This window comes from Hippichthys cyanospilos, chromosome 10 (genome assembly GCF_059441005.1).
Source record: "Hippichthys cyanospilos isolate Australia breed blue-spotted pipefish chromosome 10, RoL_Hcya_1.0, whole genome shotgun sequence".
In the NCBI taxonomy this organism is placed as follows: domain Eukaryota; kingdom Metazoa; phylum Chordata; class Actinopteri; order Syngnathiformes; family Syngnathidae; genus Hippichthys; species Hippichthys cyanospilos.
Window position 1 is genome coordinate 22,289,977 of NC_142378.1, and position 14,547 is coordinate 22,304,523.

Sequence of the window (14,547 nt, forward strand, 5' to 3'; positions counted from 1 at the left end):
AGGTGTCGCTATTGGTACTGTTAAATTGGTCAAACAGGATTAGCACAGTGCAAAACCTGAAATATTAAGGTTCTTTACGCTGGTAGCATAGGAAATATGATTCAAGTATTTTGAAGCCCCGCCCCCATCATATAAATTAGCCGATCTTAATGAAATTTTGCCCAATGGTGCCACTCTGTGAGGTAATGGAGCACCTCAAATGTGAAGTTGATCGAGTATAGGGTTTTGGTACCGAAAAATGTACAAAATCGGGCCAAATGTTACATTCAACAATTGATAACTCTGGTTCTGTACATCCTAACATTAGGCGCTCTATGATGTGAATTTGCTGAAAGCAGCAAAGCAGAGAACATGAAAGTGTAAAAACTATCTCTTTTGTCAGGCACCAGGTGTCGCTATTGGTACCATTCAATTGCTCAAACAGGATTAGCACAGTGCAAAAACTGAATTATTAAGCTTTTTAACACTGGTGGCATAGGAAATATGATTCAAGTATTTTGAAGCCCCGCCCCCATCATATAGGTTAGCCGACCTTGATGAAATTTTGCCCAATGGGGCCACTCTGTGAGGTAATGGAGCACCTCAAATGTGAAGTTCATCGAGTCAAGGGTTTTGGTACTGAAAAATGTACAAAATCGGGCCAAATGCTACATTCAACAATTGATAACTCTGGTTCTGTACATCCTAACATATGGCGCTCTATGATGTTTTTGTAGGTCTTGAGGTCTTTTAGTACATATACATGTAAAATTTCGTTGCTCTAGGTCAAACGGGTCAGAACTGACTCTCGTTTTATGATCACCTGGGCTCAATTACAGTAAGTTTAGATGACTTGAGCAAACTCCGAATTTGGGGTTGCATACAGACCACCCACTTTATCACAAAGTCATAAAATTTGGATACCTTTAATCTCTAAGTCTCGATGCTATTCGGACAAATCTTCTGTACATTTACTCTGACGGGCTTAGCACAACACATGAAAGTTTAAAAATAGACAATTTTGTTTGTGACTAGGTGGCACTATCATTAAGTTGATAATCAACCATGCATGTATTTTAAAGCTATGATGAGTAAAATATCTGTAAAGTTTCAGATTTTTTAAAGCTTGCACATTGGAGTTATTAGGGTTTTTGTTGCTCATGGCGAAGGAAATTTGAGTTTAAAACACGTATTTTGAAGCCCCACCCCCATCATTTATGTTGGCCGATCTTCACAAAATTTTTCCCAAATGTTCCCCTATCTTAGATAATGGGGCACGCCAAATGTAAAGTTGATCGGGTCAAGGGTTTCGGTACCGAAAAATGTAGAAAATGGGGCCAAATTCTACATTCAACTATTGATAACTCTGGTTCTGTACATCCTAACGTATGCTGCTCTATAATGTTTTTGTAGGTCTTGAGGTCCTACATATAAATAAAAAAATTCGTAGCTCTAGGTCAAATGGGTCGGAAGGGGCTGCAGTTTGAAGGATCATCTGGGTTCAATTACAGCAAGTTTTGCTGATTTGGGAAAACTCTGACTTTGAGATGGTGTACAGACCACCCCCTTTATCACAAAGTTGTAAAATTTGGAAACCAATATCTCTTAAGTCTTGATGCTATTCGGGCAAAATTTCAGTTCATTTACTTTTACAGGCTTAGCACAACACATGAAAGTTAAAAAATTGAGATTTTTGTCTGTGACTAGGTGGCGCTATCATTAAGTTGATATTCAACCATGCAGATATTTTAAAGCTTTGACTTGTAATATTCCTGTAAAGTTTCAGATTTTTTCAAGCTTGCAAATTGGAGTTATTAGGGTTTTTGTTGCTCATGGCGAACAAAATTTGAGTTTGAAACACGGATTTTGAAGCCCCACCCCCATCATATATGATAGCCGATCTTCATGAAATTTTGCCTTAGTGTTCCCCTCTGTCAGATAATGGGGCACGCCAAATGTGAAGTTGATCGGGTCAAGGGTTTCGGTACCAAGAAATGTAGAAAATCGGGCCAAAATGCTACATTCAAAAATTGATAACTCTGGTTCTGTACATCCTAACATATGGCGCTCTGTAATGTTTTCGTAGGTCTTGAGGTCCTACATATGCTTGAAAAATTTCGTAGCTCTAGGTCAAACGGGAAAGAAGGGGCTGCCGTTTGAAGGATCATCTGGGCTAAATTACAGCAAGTTTTGCTGATTTGGGCAAACTCCGACTTTGAGGTGGCATACAGACCATCACCCTAATCACAAAGCCGTAAAATTTGAAAACCCATTTTATCTAAGTCTCGATGCTATTTGTACAAATTTTCAGTCCATTTACTCTTTTGGGCTTTGCACAATACATGAAAGTTTAAAAAAATGACATTTTTTGTCTGTAACTAGGTGGCGCTGTAAATAATTTTAAAATTTATCATGCAGATTATTTAAGGACATAACTAATACATTTTCCGTAAAGTGTCAGATATTTTGAAGCTTGGACATTGGAGTTATTAAGGTTTTTGTTGCTCTTGGCGAAGGAAATTTGACACACATAATTTAAAGCCACGCCCCCATCATATATGTTGGCTGATCTTCACGAAATTTCACCCAAACGTGGCCCTAAGCGTGATTATAGAGCACACCAAATTTAAAGTTGATCAGCTTAATTGTTTAGGAGCTATTAAGAAGAATTTGCTACCTGCAAACATCCAAAAATGGTCCAAAAAGGCACATAAAAAAGTTCATAGCTCTGGTTCTGTACATCCTAGCATATGGTGTTCTATAACTTTTTTGTAGGTCTTGAGGTGCTATATATGCCTAAAAAATTTCAAAGCTCTAGGTGAAACTGGCCGTGACCCCGGAGAAGTGTTCGACTCTAGGTGGCGCTAAAAATAAATTTTTTAGATTTTATGTATGAAAACATCAAAATACCTAATTTTACAGCAGGCCCGATGCGTGTGCAAATTTTGGTGACTTTTTGTGCATGTTTAGGGCCTCACATTTGCGATTTACTTTGGAGAATAATAATAATAACTAGAGCTGCAAGCAGCTATAAAGGGCCCTCGCAGACCTGTGCACGTTGGGGTATGAACAGGTCGGGGTATGAACAAGGACTATGAATGATGAAAAATTTGTTGTAGATCACTTCAGTGCAGGACTATTACCAAATATGTAAAATTTAGACAAGGTGGGACAATGTGTGTGGAGTTACTGCAGCTTTTATTGTTCCAATTTTGTGACTTTCAATGCCATATAGGCCACACCCACTGTCGAAACAAGCTTGGAAAGCTGAGTTATAAAGATTTGTTTCACATGTGGAAAAGTAATCATCAAAGGCATAATATGAAGGCCCGCCCCCACCATATTTGATTGCGGATCGTCACGAAAATTTGAACAATTGTGCCTCAGAGTCAGATAAAACATCACAGCAAATTTGAAGTCGACCGGGTCAAGCGTTTGGGAGAAAAAAGGAGCAGTTCGGGACCTGCAAATGAGCAAAAACGGGCTAAAGGTGCACCTTCAAAAATTCATAACTCTCTTTCTGTACATCTGAGCACATGGCTCGCGCTGACTTTTTTGTAGAGGTCGAGGTCCTACATAAGGCTACAAATTTTTGGAGCTCTAGGTCAAACGGGCCGGGAGTGAGAGGCTATTTTCCACTCATAAGGCCATTTTGGGGCCAATTACAGCCACTTTTTTCATTTTGGCGAGTCATCTGACTTTGAGGTGGCGTGCAGACTACGCCCATTATCGAAAAGTCATAAAATTTTAAAACCTTAATATTCCATGTCTTAATGATATTCTGACCAATTTTCATTTGTTTTACTCAAACAGACTGAGCACAATACATGAAAGTGTAAAAAATAACATTTTAATCAACCACTAGGCGGCGCTAGTAGGTATTTAAAAAAACTTTTTTCAAAGGTGTTAAAGACATAAGTTTCCATGTATCTATGAAGTTTTAGATTTTTTTAAGCTAGTACAACAAAGTTATTAAGGTTTATGTCACTCTTGGCGAAGGAAAAATTGAACACATAATTTGAAGCCACGCCCCTATCATATATGTCAGCTGATCTGCACCAAATTTTGCCCACTTGTGCCCCTATGTGTGAATATGGACCACAGCAAATTTGAAGGTGATTGAGTAAAGCGTTTAGGAGAAACAAGGAGCAGTTTGGGACCTGCAAACGTGCAAAAATGGGCCAAAAATGCACATTCAAAAATTCATAACTCTTTTTCTGTACATCTGAGCACATGGCTCGCGCTGACTTTTTTGTAGGTCTCTAGGTCCTACATATGCCTAAAAATTTTCGTAGCTCTAGGTCAAACGGGCCGGGACCAGGTGCACTTTTTCAACCTTAGGTGGCGCTGCAGAGCCATTTTTTTTGCATTGTTTTGGGAAACACAAAAATATCCAATTTTTCACCGGGCCCGACAAATGTGCAAATTTTGGTGACTTTTCGTGCATGTTTAGGCCCTCAAAAATGGAAAAGCGCTGCACAGTAAATAATAATAATAATAATAATAATAATAATAAGAATAATAATCTGGAGAAAAACAAGAGGGCTCTCGCAGCGGTAGCTGCTCGGGCCCTAATAACTAGAGCTGCAAGCAGCTATAAAGGGCCCTCGCAGACCTGTGCACGTTGGGGTATTAACAGGTCGGGGTATGAACAAGGACTATGAACGATGAAAAAGTAGTTGTAGATGACTTCAGTGCAGGACTCTTACCAAATATGTAAAATTTAGACAAGGTGGGACAATGTGTGTGGAGTTACTGCAGCTTTTATTGTTCCAATTTTGTGACTTTCAATGCCATATAGGCCACACCCACTGTCGAAACATTGTACTGATTTGTGGGGGGCATAAGGCATGGCCACTGGCTTTTCAGAAAACATTTAAGGGATATCACTTCAAGGGGCTCAGCAGAGTACATAAAAACATTAAGGATTTGCTATATTTTTTGCTGCCATTAGGTGGCGCTCGTACTATGTTAAAAAATAGGCTCCTAGGTGTGTTTCACATTGGACTCCCGTCCCATATATGAAGTTTTGCAAACATCAGATCATCTAGGTCCAATTACAGCAACTTTCACCGTTTTGGGGAGACATCAGACTTTGAGTTTGCATAGAGGCCACGCCCTTTAATGAAAAGTCATAAAAGTTGAGAACCTTAATGTTCCAATGTGTCATAGCTTTTCTGACCATTTTTTAGTTCATTTAGTCAAACAGGCATTTCACAGTACATAAAAGTATAAAAAATGAGATTTTTGTCCGCCACTGGGTGGCGCTGTAAATGATTTGAAAGTTTATCACATAGCTGTATTATTGCATTACTTTTAAAGGCCCAGGAAAGTTTCAGATGGTTTGAAGCTGTCATAGCTGAGTTATTAAGATTTTTGTCACTCTTGGCAAAGGAAGTATTAAACATAATTTGAAGCTCCGCCCCCATCTTTTATGTCAAGAGATCTTCACGATATTTGGACTATGTGTGCCCCTCAGTTGGATAATGATTCATGCCAAAGTTGAAGGTAATGGGGTGAATCGTTTAAGAGAAAAAGGCACTAGTTTGAGACCAGCTAATGTCTAAGAATGGGACAAAACTGCACATTAAAAAAATTCATAACAATTTTTCTGTACATCCTAGCACATCACTTCTATTGACTTTTTTGTAGGCCTTGCAGTCCTTCATTTGCCTACAAATTTTCATAGCTGTAGGTCAAACCAAACAGGATTGACTGTAATCTTTCGACTAATGACATTTTTTGCAGCCACTAGGTGGCGCTAGCTTTAAACTGGAATATATTTTTGTCGATATGTTCAGGAGAATATTTTCATGCAATGTGTGAAATTATGAGAAGATCAGATCATCTGGGTCAAATTACAGCAAATTTTACTGGACAGATAAAGCTTTGGAATGAAAATGGTCATAGAGGCCATGCCCATTATCGAAACTTAGTAAAATTTGGTGGAGGTCAGCAAGGCTGTCTAGAGGCTTTTCAGACTTAATTTCAGCGATATTACTTCAAAGGGCTCAGCTAAACACTTAAAAACGTTTAAAAAATGCTATATTTTTGGCTGCCACTAGGTGGCGCTCGCACTATAACAAAAAATATGTTGATAGGTGTATTCCGCATTGGAAACCCATTAAATATATGAAGTTTAGAAAAGATAAGACCATCTGGGTCCAAATACAGCAATTTTGTTCGTTTTCGCGAGACATCAGACTGACATTTTTGTTTGCCACTAGGTGGCTTTATAAGCAATTGAAGATTTTTTTTAAAACATGTGTTAAGGGCTTGAGGCTTCATGTGTCTGTGAAGTTTCAGATTTTTCCAAGCTTAGAAAGCTGAGTTATAAAGGTTTGTTTCACATGTGGCAAAGTAATCATCAAAGGCATAATATAAAGCCCCGCCCCCAACATATTTGTCGGCGGATCGTCACAAAAATTTAAACAATTGTGCCTCACAGTCAGATAAAACATCACAGCAAATTTGAAGGCGATCGGGTCAAGCGTTTGGGAGAAAAAAGGAGCAGTTCGGGACCTGCAAATGAGCAAAAACGGGCCAAAAGTGAACATTCAAAAATTCATAACTCTCTTTCTGTACATCTGAGCATATGGCTCGCGCTGACTTTTTTGTAGGGCTCGAGGTCCTACATAAGGCTACAAATTTTTGGAGCTCTAGGTCAAACGGGCCGGGAGTGAGAGGCTATTTTCCACTCATAAGGCCATTTTGGGGCCAATTACAGCCACTTTTTTCGTTTTGGCGAGTCATCTGACTTTGAGGTGGCGTGCAGACTACGCTCATTATCGAAATGTCGTAAAATTTTAAAACCTTAATATTCCATGTCTTAATGATATTCTGACCAATTTTCATTTGTTTTACTCAAACAGACTGAGCACAATACATGAAAGTGTAAAAAATAACATTTTAATCAACCACTAGGCGGCGCTAGTAGGTATTTAAAAAAACTTTTTTCAAAGGTGTTAAAGACATAAGTTTCCATGTGTCTATGAAGTTTTAGATTTTTTTAAGCTAGTACAACAAAGTTATTAAGGTTTATGTCACTCTTGGCGAAGGAAAAATTGAACACATAATTTGAAGCCACGCCCCTATCATATATGTCAGCGGATCTGCACCAAATTTTGCCCACTTGTGCCCCTATGTGTGAATATGGACCACAGCAAATTTGAAGGTGATTGAGTAAAGCGTTTAGGAGAAACAAGGAGCAGTTTGGGACCTGCAAACGTGCAAAAATGGGCCAAAAATGCACATTCAAAAATTCATAACTCTTTTTCTGTACATCTGAGCACATGGCTCGCGCTGACTTTTTTGTAGGTCTCTAGGTCCTACATATGCCTAAAAATTTTCGTAGCTCTAGGTCAAACGGGCCGGGACCAGGTGCACTTTTTCAACCTTAGGTGGAGAGCCATTTTTTTAGCATTGTTTTGGGAAGCACAAAAATATCCAATTTTTCACCGGGCCCGACAAATGTGCAAATTTTGGTGACTTTTCGTGCATGTTTAGGCCCTCAAAAATGGAAAAGCGCTGCACAGTAAATAATAATAATAATAACTAGAGCTGCAAGCAGCTATAAAGGGCCCTCGCAGACCTGTGCACGTTGGGGTATGAACAGGTCGGGTATGAACAAGAACTATGAATGATGAAAAATTTGTTGTAGATCACTTCAGTGCAGGACTCTTACCAAATATGTAAAATTTAGACAAGGTGGGACAATGTGTGTGGAGTTACTGCAGCTTTTATTTTTCCAATTTTGTGACTTTCAATGCCAAATAGGCCACACCCACTGTCGAAACATTGTACTCATATGTGGGGGGCATAAGGCAGGGCCACTGGCTTTTCAGAAAACATTTTAAGGATATCACTTTAAGGGGCTCAGCAGAGTACATAAAAACATTAAGGATGTGCTATGTTTTTTGCTGCCACTAGGTGGCGCTCGTACTATGATAAAAAATAGGCTTGTAGGTGTGTTTCACATTGGACTCCCATCCCATATACGAAGTTTTAAAAATATCAGATCATCTAGGTCCAATTACAGCAACTTTTACCGTTTTGGCGAGACATCGGATTTTGAGTTGGCATAGAGGCCACGCCCTTTTATTGAAAAGTCATAAAAGTTGAGAACCTTAATGTTTAAATGTGTCATAGCTTTTCTGACCATTTTTGAGTTCATTTAGTCAAACAGGCATTTCACAGAACATAAAAGTATAAAAAATGAGATTTTTGTCCGCCACTGGGTGGCGCTGTAAATGATTTGAAAGTTTATCACATAGCTGTATTATTGCATGACTTTTAAAGTCCCAGGAAAGTTCCAGATGGTTTAAAGCTGTCATAGCTGAGTTATTAAGATTTTTGTCACTCTTGGCGAAGGAAGTATTAAACATAATTTGAAGCTCCGCCCCCATCTTTTATGTCAAGAGATCTTCACGATATTTGGACTATGTGTGCCCCTCAGTTGGATAATGATTCATGCCAAAGTTGAAGGAAATGGGGTGAATCGTTTAAGAGAAAAAGGCACTAGTTTGAGACCAGCTAATGTCTAAGAATGGGACAAAACTGCACATTAAAAAAATTCATAACAATTTTTCTGTACATCCTAGCAAATCACTTCTATTGACTTTTTTGTAGGTCTTACAGTCCTTCATTTGCCTACAAAGTTTCATAGCTGTAGGTCAAACCAAACAGGTTTGACTGTAATCTTTCGACTAATGACATTTTTAGCAGCCACTAGGTGGCGCTAGCTTTAAACTGGAATATATTTTTGCAGATTTGTTTAGGAGAATATTTTCATCCAATGTGTGACATTGTGAGAAGATCAGATCATCTGGGTCGAATTACAGGAACTTTTACTGGACAGATAAAGTTTCGGAATGAAAATGGTCGTAGAGGCCACGCCCATTATCGAAACTTCGTAAAATTTGGTGGAGGTCAGCAAGGCTGTCTAGAAGCTTTTCAGACTTAATTTCAGCGATATTACTTCAAAGGGCTCAGCTAAACACATAAAAACGTTTAAAAAAATGCTATATTTTTGGCTGCCACTAGGTGGCGCTCGCACTATAAAAAAAATACGTTGATAGGTGTATTCCGCATTGGAAACCCATCAAATATATGAAGTTTAGAAAAGATAAGACCATCTGGGACCAAACACAGCAACTTTGTTCGTTTTGGCGAGACATCAGACTGACATTTTTGTTTGCCACTAGATGGCCTTATAAGCAATTGAATATTTTTTTAAACACTTGTGTTAAGGGCTTGAGTCTCCATGTGTCTGTGAAGTTTCAGATTTTTCTAAGCTTGTAAAGCTGAGTTATAAAGGTTTGTTTCACATGTGGCAAAGTAATCATCAAAGGCATAATATAAAGCCCCGCCCCCAACATATTTGTTGGCGGATCGTCACAAAAATTTGAACAATTGTGCCTCACAGTCAGATAAAACATCACAGCAAATTTGAAGTCGATCGGGTCAAGCGTTTGGGAGAAAAAAGGAGCAGTTCGGGACCTGCAAATGAGCAAAAACGGGCCAAAAGTGCACATTCAAAAATTCATAACTCTCTTTCTGTACATCTGAGCACATGGCTCGCGCTGACTTTTTTGTAGGGCTCGAGGTCCTACATAAGGCTACAAATTTTTGTCGCTCTAGGTCAAACGGGCCGGGAGTGAGAGGCTATTTTCCACTCATAAGGCCATTTTGGGGCCAATTACAGCCACTTTTTTCGTTTTGGCGAGTCATCTGACTTTGAGGTGGCGTGCAGACTCTGCCCATTATCGAAAAGTCGTAAAATTTTAAAACCTTAATATTCCATGTCTTATTGATATTCTGACCAATTTTCATTGGTTTTACTCAAACAGACTGAGCACAATACATGAAAGTGTAAAAAATGACATTTTAATCAACCACTAGGCGGCGCTAGTAGGTATTTAAAAAACCTTTTTTTAAAGGTGTTAAAGACATAAGTTTCCATGTGTCTATGAAGTTTTAGATTTTTTTAAGCTAGTACATCAAAGTTATTAAGGTTTTTGTCCCTCTTGGCGAAGGAAAAATTGAACACATAATTTGAAGCCACGCCCCTATCATATATGTCAGCAGATCTGCACCAAATTTTGCCCACTTGTGCCCCTATGTGTGAATATGGACCACAGCAAATTTGAAGGCGATTGAGTAAAGCGTTTAGGAGAAACAAGGAGCAGTTTGGGACCTGCAAACGTGCAAAAATGGGCCAAAAATGCACATTCAAAAATTCATAACTCTTTTTCTGTACATCTGAGCACATGGCTCGCGCTGACTTTTTTGTAGGTCTCTAGGTCCTATATATGCATAAAAGTTTTCGTAGCTCTAGGTGAAACGGGCCGGGACCAGGTGCACTTTTTCAACCTTAGGTGGCGCTGCAGAGCCATTTTTTTTGCATTGTTTTGGGAAACACAAAAATATCCAATTTTTCACCGGGCCCGACAAATGTGCAAATTTTGGTGACTTTTCGTGCATGTTTAGGCCCTCAAAAATGGAAAAGCGCTGCACAGTAAATAATAATAATAATAACTAGAGCTGCAAGCAGCTATAAAGGGCCCTCGCAGACCTGTGCACGTTGGGGTATGAACAGGTCGGGTATGAACAAGGACTATGAATGATGAAAAATTTGTTGTAGATCACTTCAGTGCAGGACTCTTACCAAATATGTAAAATTTAGACAAGGTGGGACAATGTGTGTGGAGTTACTGCAGCTTTTATTTTTCCAATTTTGTGACTTTCAATGCCATATAGGCCACACCCACTGTCGAAACATTGTACTCATATGTGGGGGGCATAAGGCAGGGCCACTGGCTTTTCAGAAAACATTTTAAGGATCTCACTTTAAGGGGCTCAGCAGAGTACATAAAAACATTAAGGATGTGCTATGTTTTTTGCTGCCACTAGGTGGCGCTCGTACTATGATAAAAAATAGGCTTGTAGGTGTGTTTCACATTGGACTCCCATCCCATATACGAAGTTTTAAAAATATCAGATCATCTAGGTCCAATTACAGCAACTTTTACCGTTTTGGCGAGACATCGGATTTTGAGTTGGCATAGAGGCCACGCCCTTTTATTGAAAAGTCATAAAAGTTGAGAACCTTAATGTTTAAATGTGTCATAGCTTTTCTGACCATTTTTGAGTTCATTTAGTCAAACAGGCATTTCACAGAACATAAAAGTATAAAAAATGAGATTTTTGTCCGCCACTGGGTGGCGCTGTAAATGATTTGAAAGTTTATCACATAGCTGTATTATTGCATGACTTTTAAAGTCCCAGGAAAGTTCCAGATGGTTTAAAGCTGTCATAGCTGAGTTATTAAGATTTTTGTCACTCTTGGCGAAGGAAGTATTAAACATAATTTGAAGCTCCGCCCCCATCTTTTATGTCAAGAGATCTTCACGATATTTGGACTATGTGTGCCCCTCAGTTGGATAATGATTCATGCCAAAGTTGAAGGAAATGGGGTGAATCGTTTAAGAGAAAAAGGCACTAGTTTGAGACCAGCTAATGTCTAAGAATGGGACAAAACTGCACATTAAAAAAATTCATAACAATTTTTCTGTACATCCTAGCAAATCACTTCTATTGACTTTTTTGTAGGTCTTACAGTCCTTCATTTGCCTACAAAGTTTCATAGCTGTAGGTCAAACCAAACAGGTTTGACTGTAATCTTTCGACTAATGACATTTTTAGCAGCCACTAGGTGGCGCTAGCTTTAAACTGGAATATATTTTTGCAGATTTGTTTAGGAGAATATTTTCATCCAATGTGTGACATTGTGAGAAGATCAGATCATCTGGGTCGAATTACAGGAACTTTTACTGGACAGATAAAGTTTCGGAATGAAAATGGTCGTAGAGGCCACGCCCATTATCGAAACTTCGTAAAATTTAGTGGAGGTCAGCAGGGCTGTCTAGAGGCTTTTCAGACCTAATTTCAGCGATATTACTTCAAAGGGCTCAGCTAAACACAGAAAAACGTTTAAAAAATGCTCTATTTTTGGCTGCCACTAGGTGGCGCTCGCACTATAACAAAAAATACGTCGTTAGGTGTATTCCGCATTGGAAACCCATCAAATATATGAAGTTTAGAAAAGATAAGACCATCTGGGACCAAACACAGCAACTTTGTTCGTTTTGGCGAGACATCAGACTGACATTTTTGTTTGCCACTAGATGGCCTTATAAGCAATTGAATATTTTTTTAAACACTTGTGTTAAGGGCTTTAGTCTCCATGTGTCTGTGAAGTTTCAGATTTTTCTAAGCTTGTAAAGCTGAGTTATAAAGGTTTGTTTCACATGTGGCAAAGTAATCATCAAAGGCATAATATAAAGCCCCGCCCCCAACATATTTGATGGCGGATCATCACAAAAATTTGAACAATTGTGCCTGACAGTCAGATAAAACATCACAGCAAATTTGAAGTCGATCGGGTCAAGCGTTTGGGAGAAAAAAGGAGCAGTTCGGGACCTGCAAATGAGCAAAAACGGGCCGAAAGTGCACATTCAAAAATTCATAACTCTCTTTCGGTACATCTGAGCATATGGCTCGCGCTGACTTTTTTGTAGGGCTGGAGGTCCTACATAAGGCTACAAATTTTTGGAGCTCTAGGTCAAACGGGCCGGGATTGAGAGGCTATTTTCCACTCATAAGGCCATTTTGGGGCCAATTACAGCCACTTTTTTCGTTTTGGCGAGTCATCTGACTTTGAGGTGGCGTGCAGACTACGCCCATTATCGAAAAGTCATAAAATTTTAAAACTTCAATATTCCATGTCTTATTGATATTCTGACCAATTTTCATCTGTTTTACTCAAACAGACTGAGCACAATACATGAAAGTGTAAAAAATGACATTTTAATCAACCACTAGGCGGCGCTAGTAGGTATTTAAAAAAAATTTTTTTAAAGGTGTTAAATACATAAGTTTCCATGTGTCTATGAAGTTTTAGATTTTTTTAAGCTAGTACATCAAAGTTATTAAGGTTTTTGTCCCTCTTGGCGAAGGAAAAATTGAACACATGAGTAGAAGCCACGCCCCTATCATATATGTCAGCGGATCTGCACCAAATTTTGCCCAGTTGTGCCCCTATGTGTGAATATGGACCACAGCAAATTTGAAGGCGATTGAGTAAAGCGTTTAGGAGTAACAAGGAGCAGTTCGGGACCTGCAAACGTGCAAAAATGGGCCAAAAATGCACATTCAAAAAATCATAACTCTTTTTCTGTACATCTGAGCACATGGCTCGCACTGACTTTTTTGTAGGTCTCTAGGCCCTTCATATGCCTAAAAATTTTCGTAACTCTAGGTCAAACGGGCCGGGACCAGGTGCACTTTTTCAACCTTAGGTGGCGCTGCAGAGCAATTTTTTTTGCATTCTTTTGAGAAACACAAAAATATCCAATTTTTCACTGGGCCCGACAAATGTGCAAATTTTGGTGACTTTTCGTGCATGTTTAGGCCCTCAAAAATGGAAAAGCGCTGCACAGTAAATAATAATAATAATAACTAGAGCTGCAAGCAGCTATAAAGGGCCCTCGCAGACCTGTGCACGTTGGGGTATGAACAGGTCGGGGTATGAACAAGGACTACGAACGATGAAAAATTAGTTGTAGATGACTTCAGTGCAGGACTCTTACCAAATATGTAAAATTTAGACAAGGTGGGACAATGTGGGTGGAGTTACTGCAGCTGTTATTGTTCCAATTTTGTGACTTATAATGCCATATAGGCCGCACCCACTGTCGAAACATCGTACTGATTTGTGGAGGGCATAAGGCATGGCCACAGGCTTTTCAAAAAACATTTAAGGGATATCACTTCAAGGGGCTCAGCAGAGTATATAAAAACGTTAAGGATTTGCTATATTTTTTTGCTGCCATTAGGTGGCGCTCGTACTATGATAAAAAATAGGCTCCTAGGTGTGTTTCACATTGGACTCCCATCCCATATATGAAGTTTTGCAAACATCAGATCATCTAGGTCCAATTACAGCAACTTTTACCGTTTTTGCGAGACATCAGACTTTGAGTTTGCATAGAGGCCACACCCTTTAATGAAAAGTCATAAAAGTTGAGAACATTAATGTTCCAATGTGTCATAGCTTTTCTGACCATTTTTTAGTTCATTTAGTCAAACAGGCATTTCACAGTACATAAAAGTATAAAAAATGAGATTTTTGTCCGCCACTGGGTGGCGCTGTAAATGATGTGAAAGTTTATCACATAGCTGTATTATTGCATGACTTTTAAAGTCCCAGGAAAGTTTCAGATGGTTTGAAGCTGTCATAGCTGAGTTATTAACATTTTTGTCACTCTTGGCGAAGGAAGTATTAAACATAATTTGAAGCTCCGCCCCCATCTTTTATGTCAAGAGATCTTCACGATATTTGGACTATGTGTGCCCCTCAGTTGGATAATGATTCATGCCAAAGTTGAAGGTAATGGGGTGAATCGTTTAAGAGAAAAAGGCACTAGTTTGAGACCAGCTAATGTCTAAGAATGGGACAAAACTGCACATTAAAAAAATTCTTAACAATTTTTCTGTACATCCTAGCAC

At 39.0% G+C, this 14,547-nt stretch overlaps 1 protein-coding gene across 3 annotated transcripts in view; it reads left to right on the forward strand.

Annotated features, from left to right (window-relative positions):
* The window catches only part of kifap3a (kinesin-associated protein 3a), a 75,654-nt gene that overhangs the window by 28,014 nt on the left and 33,093 nt on the right, over window positions 1-14,547 (forward strand). The window lies entirely within an intron of this gene.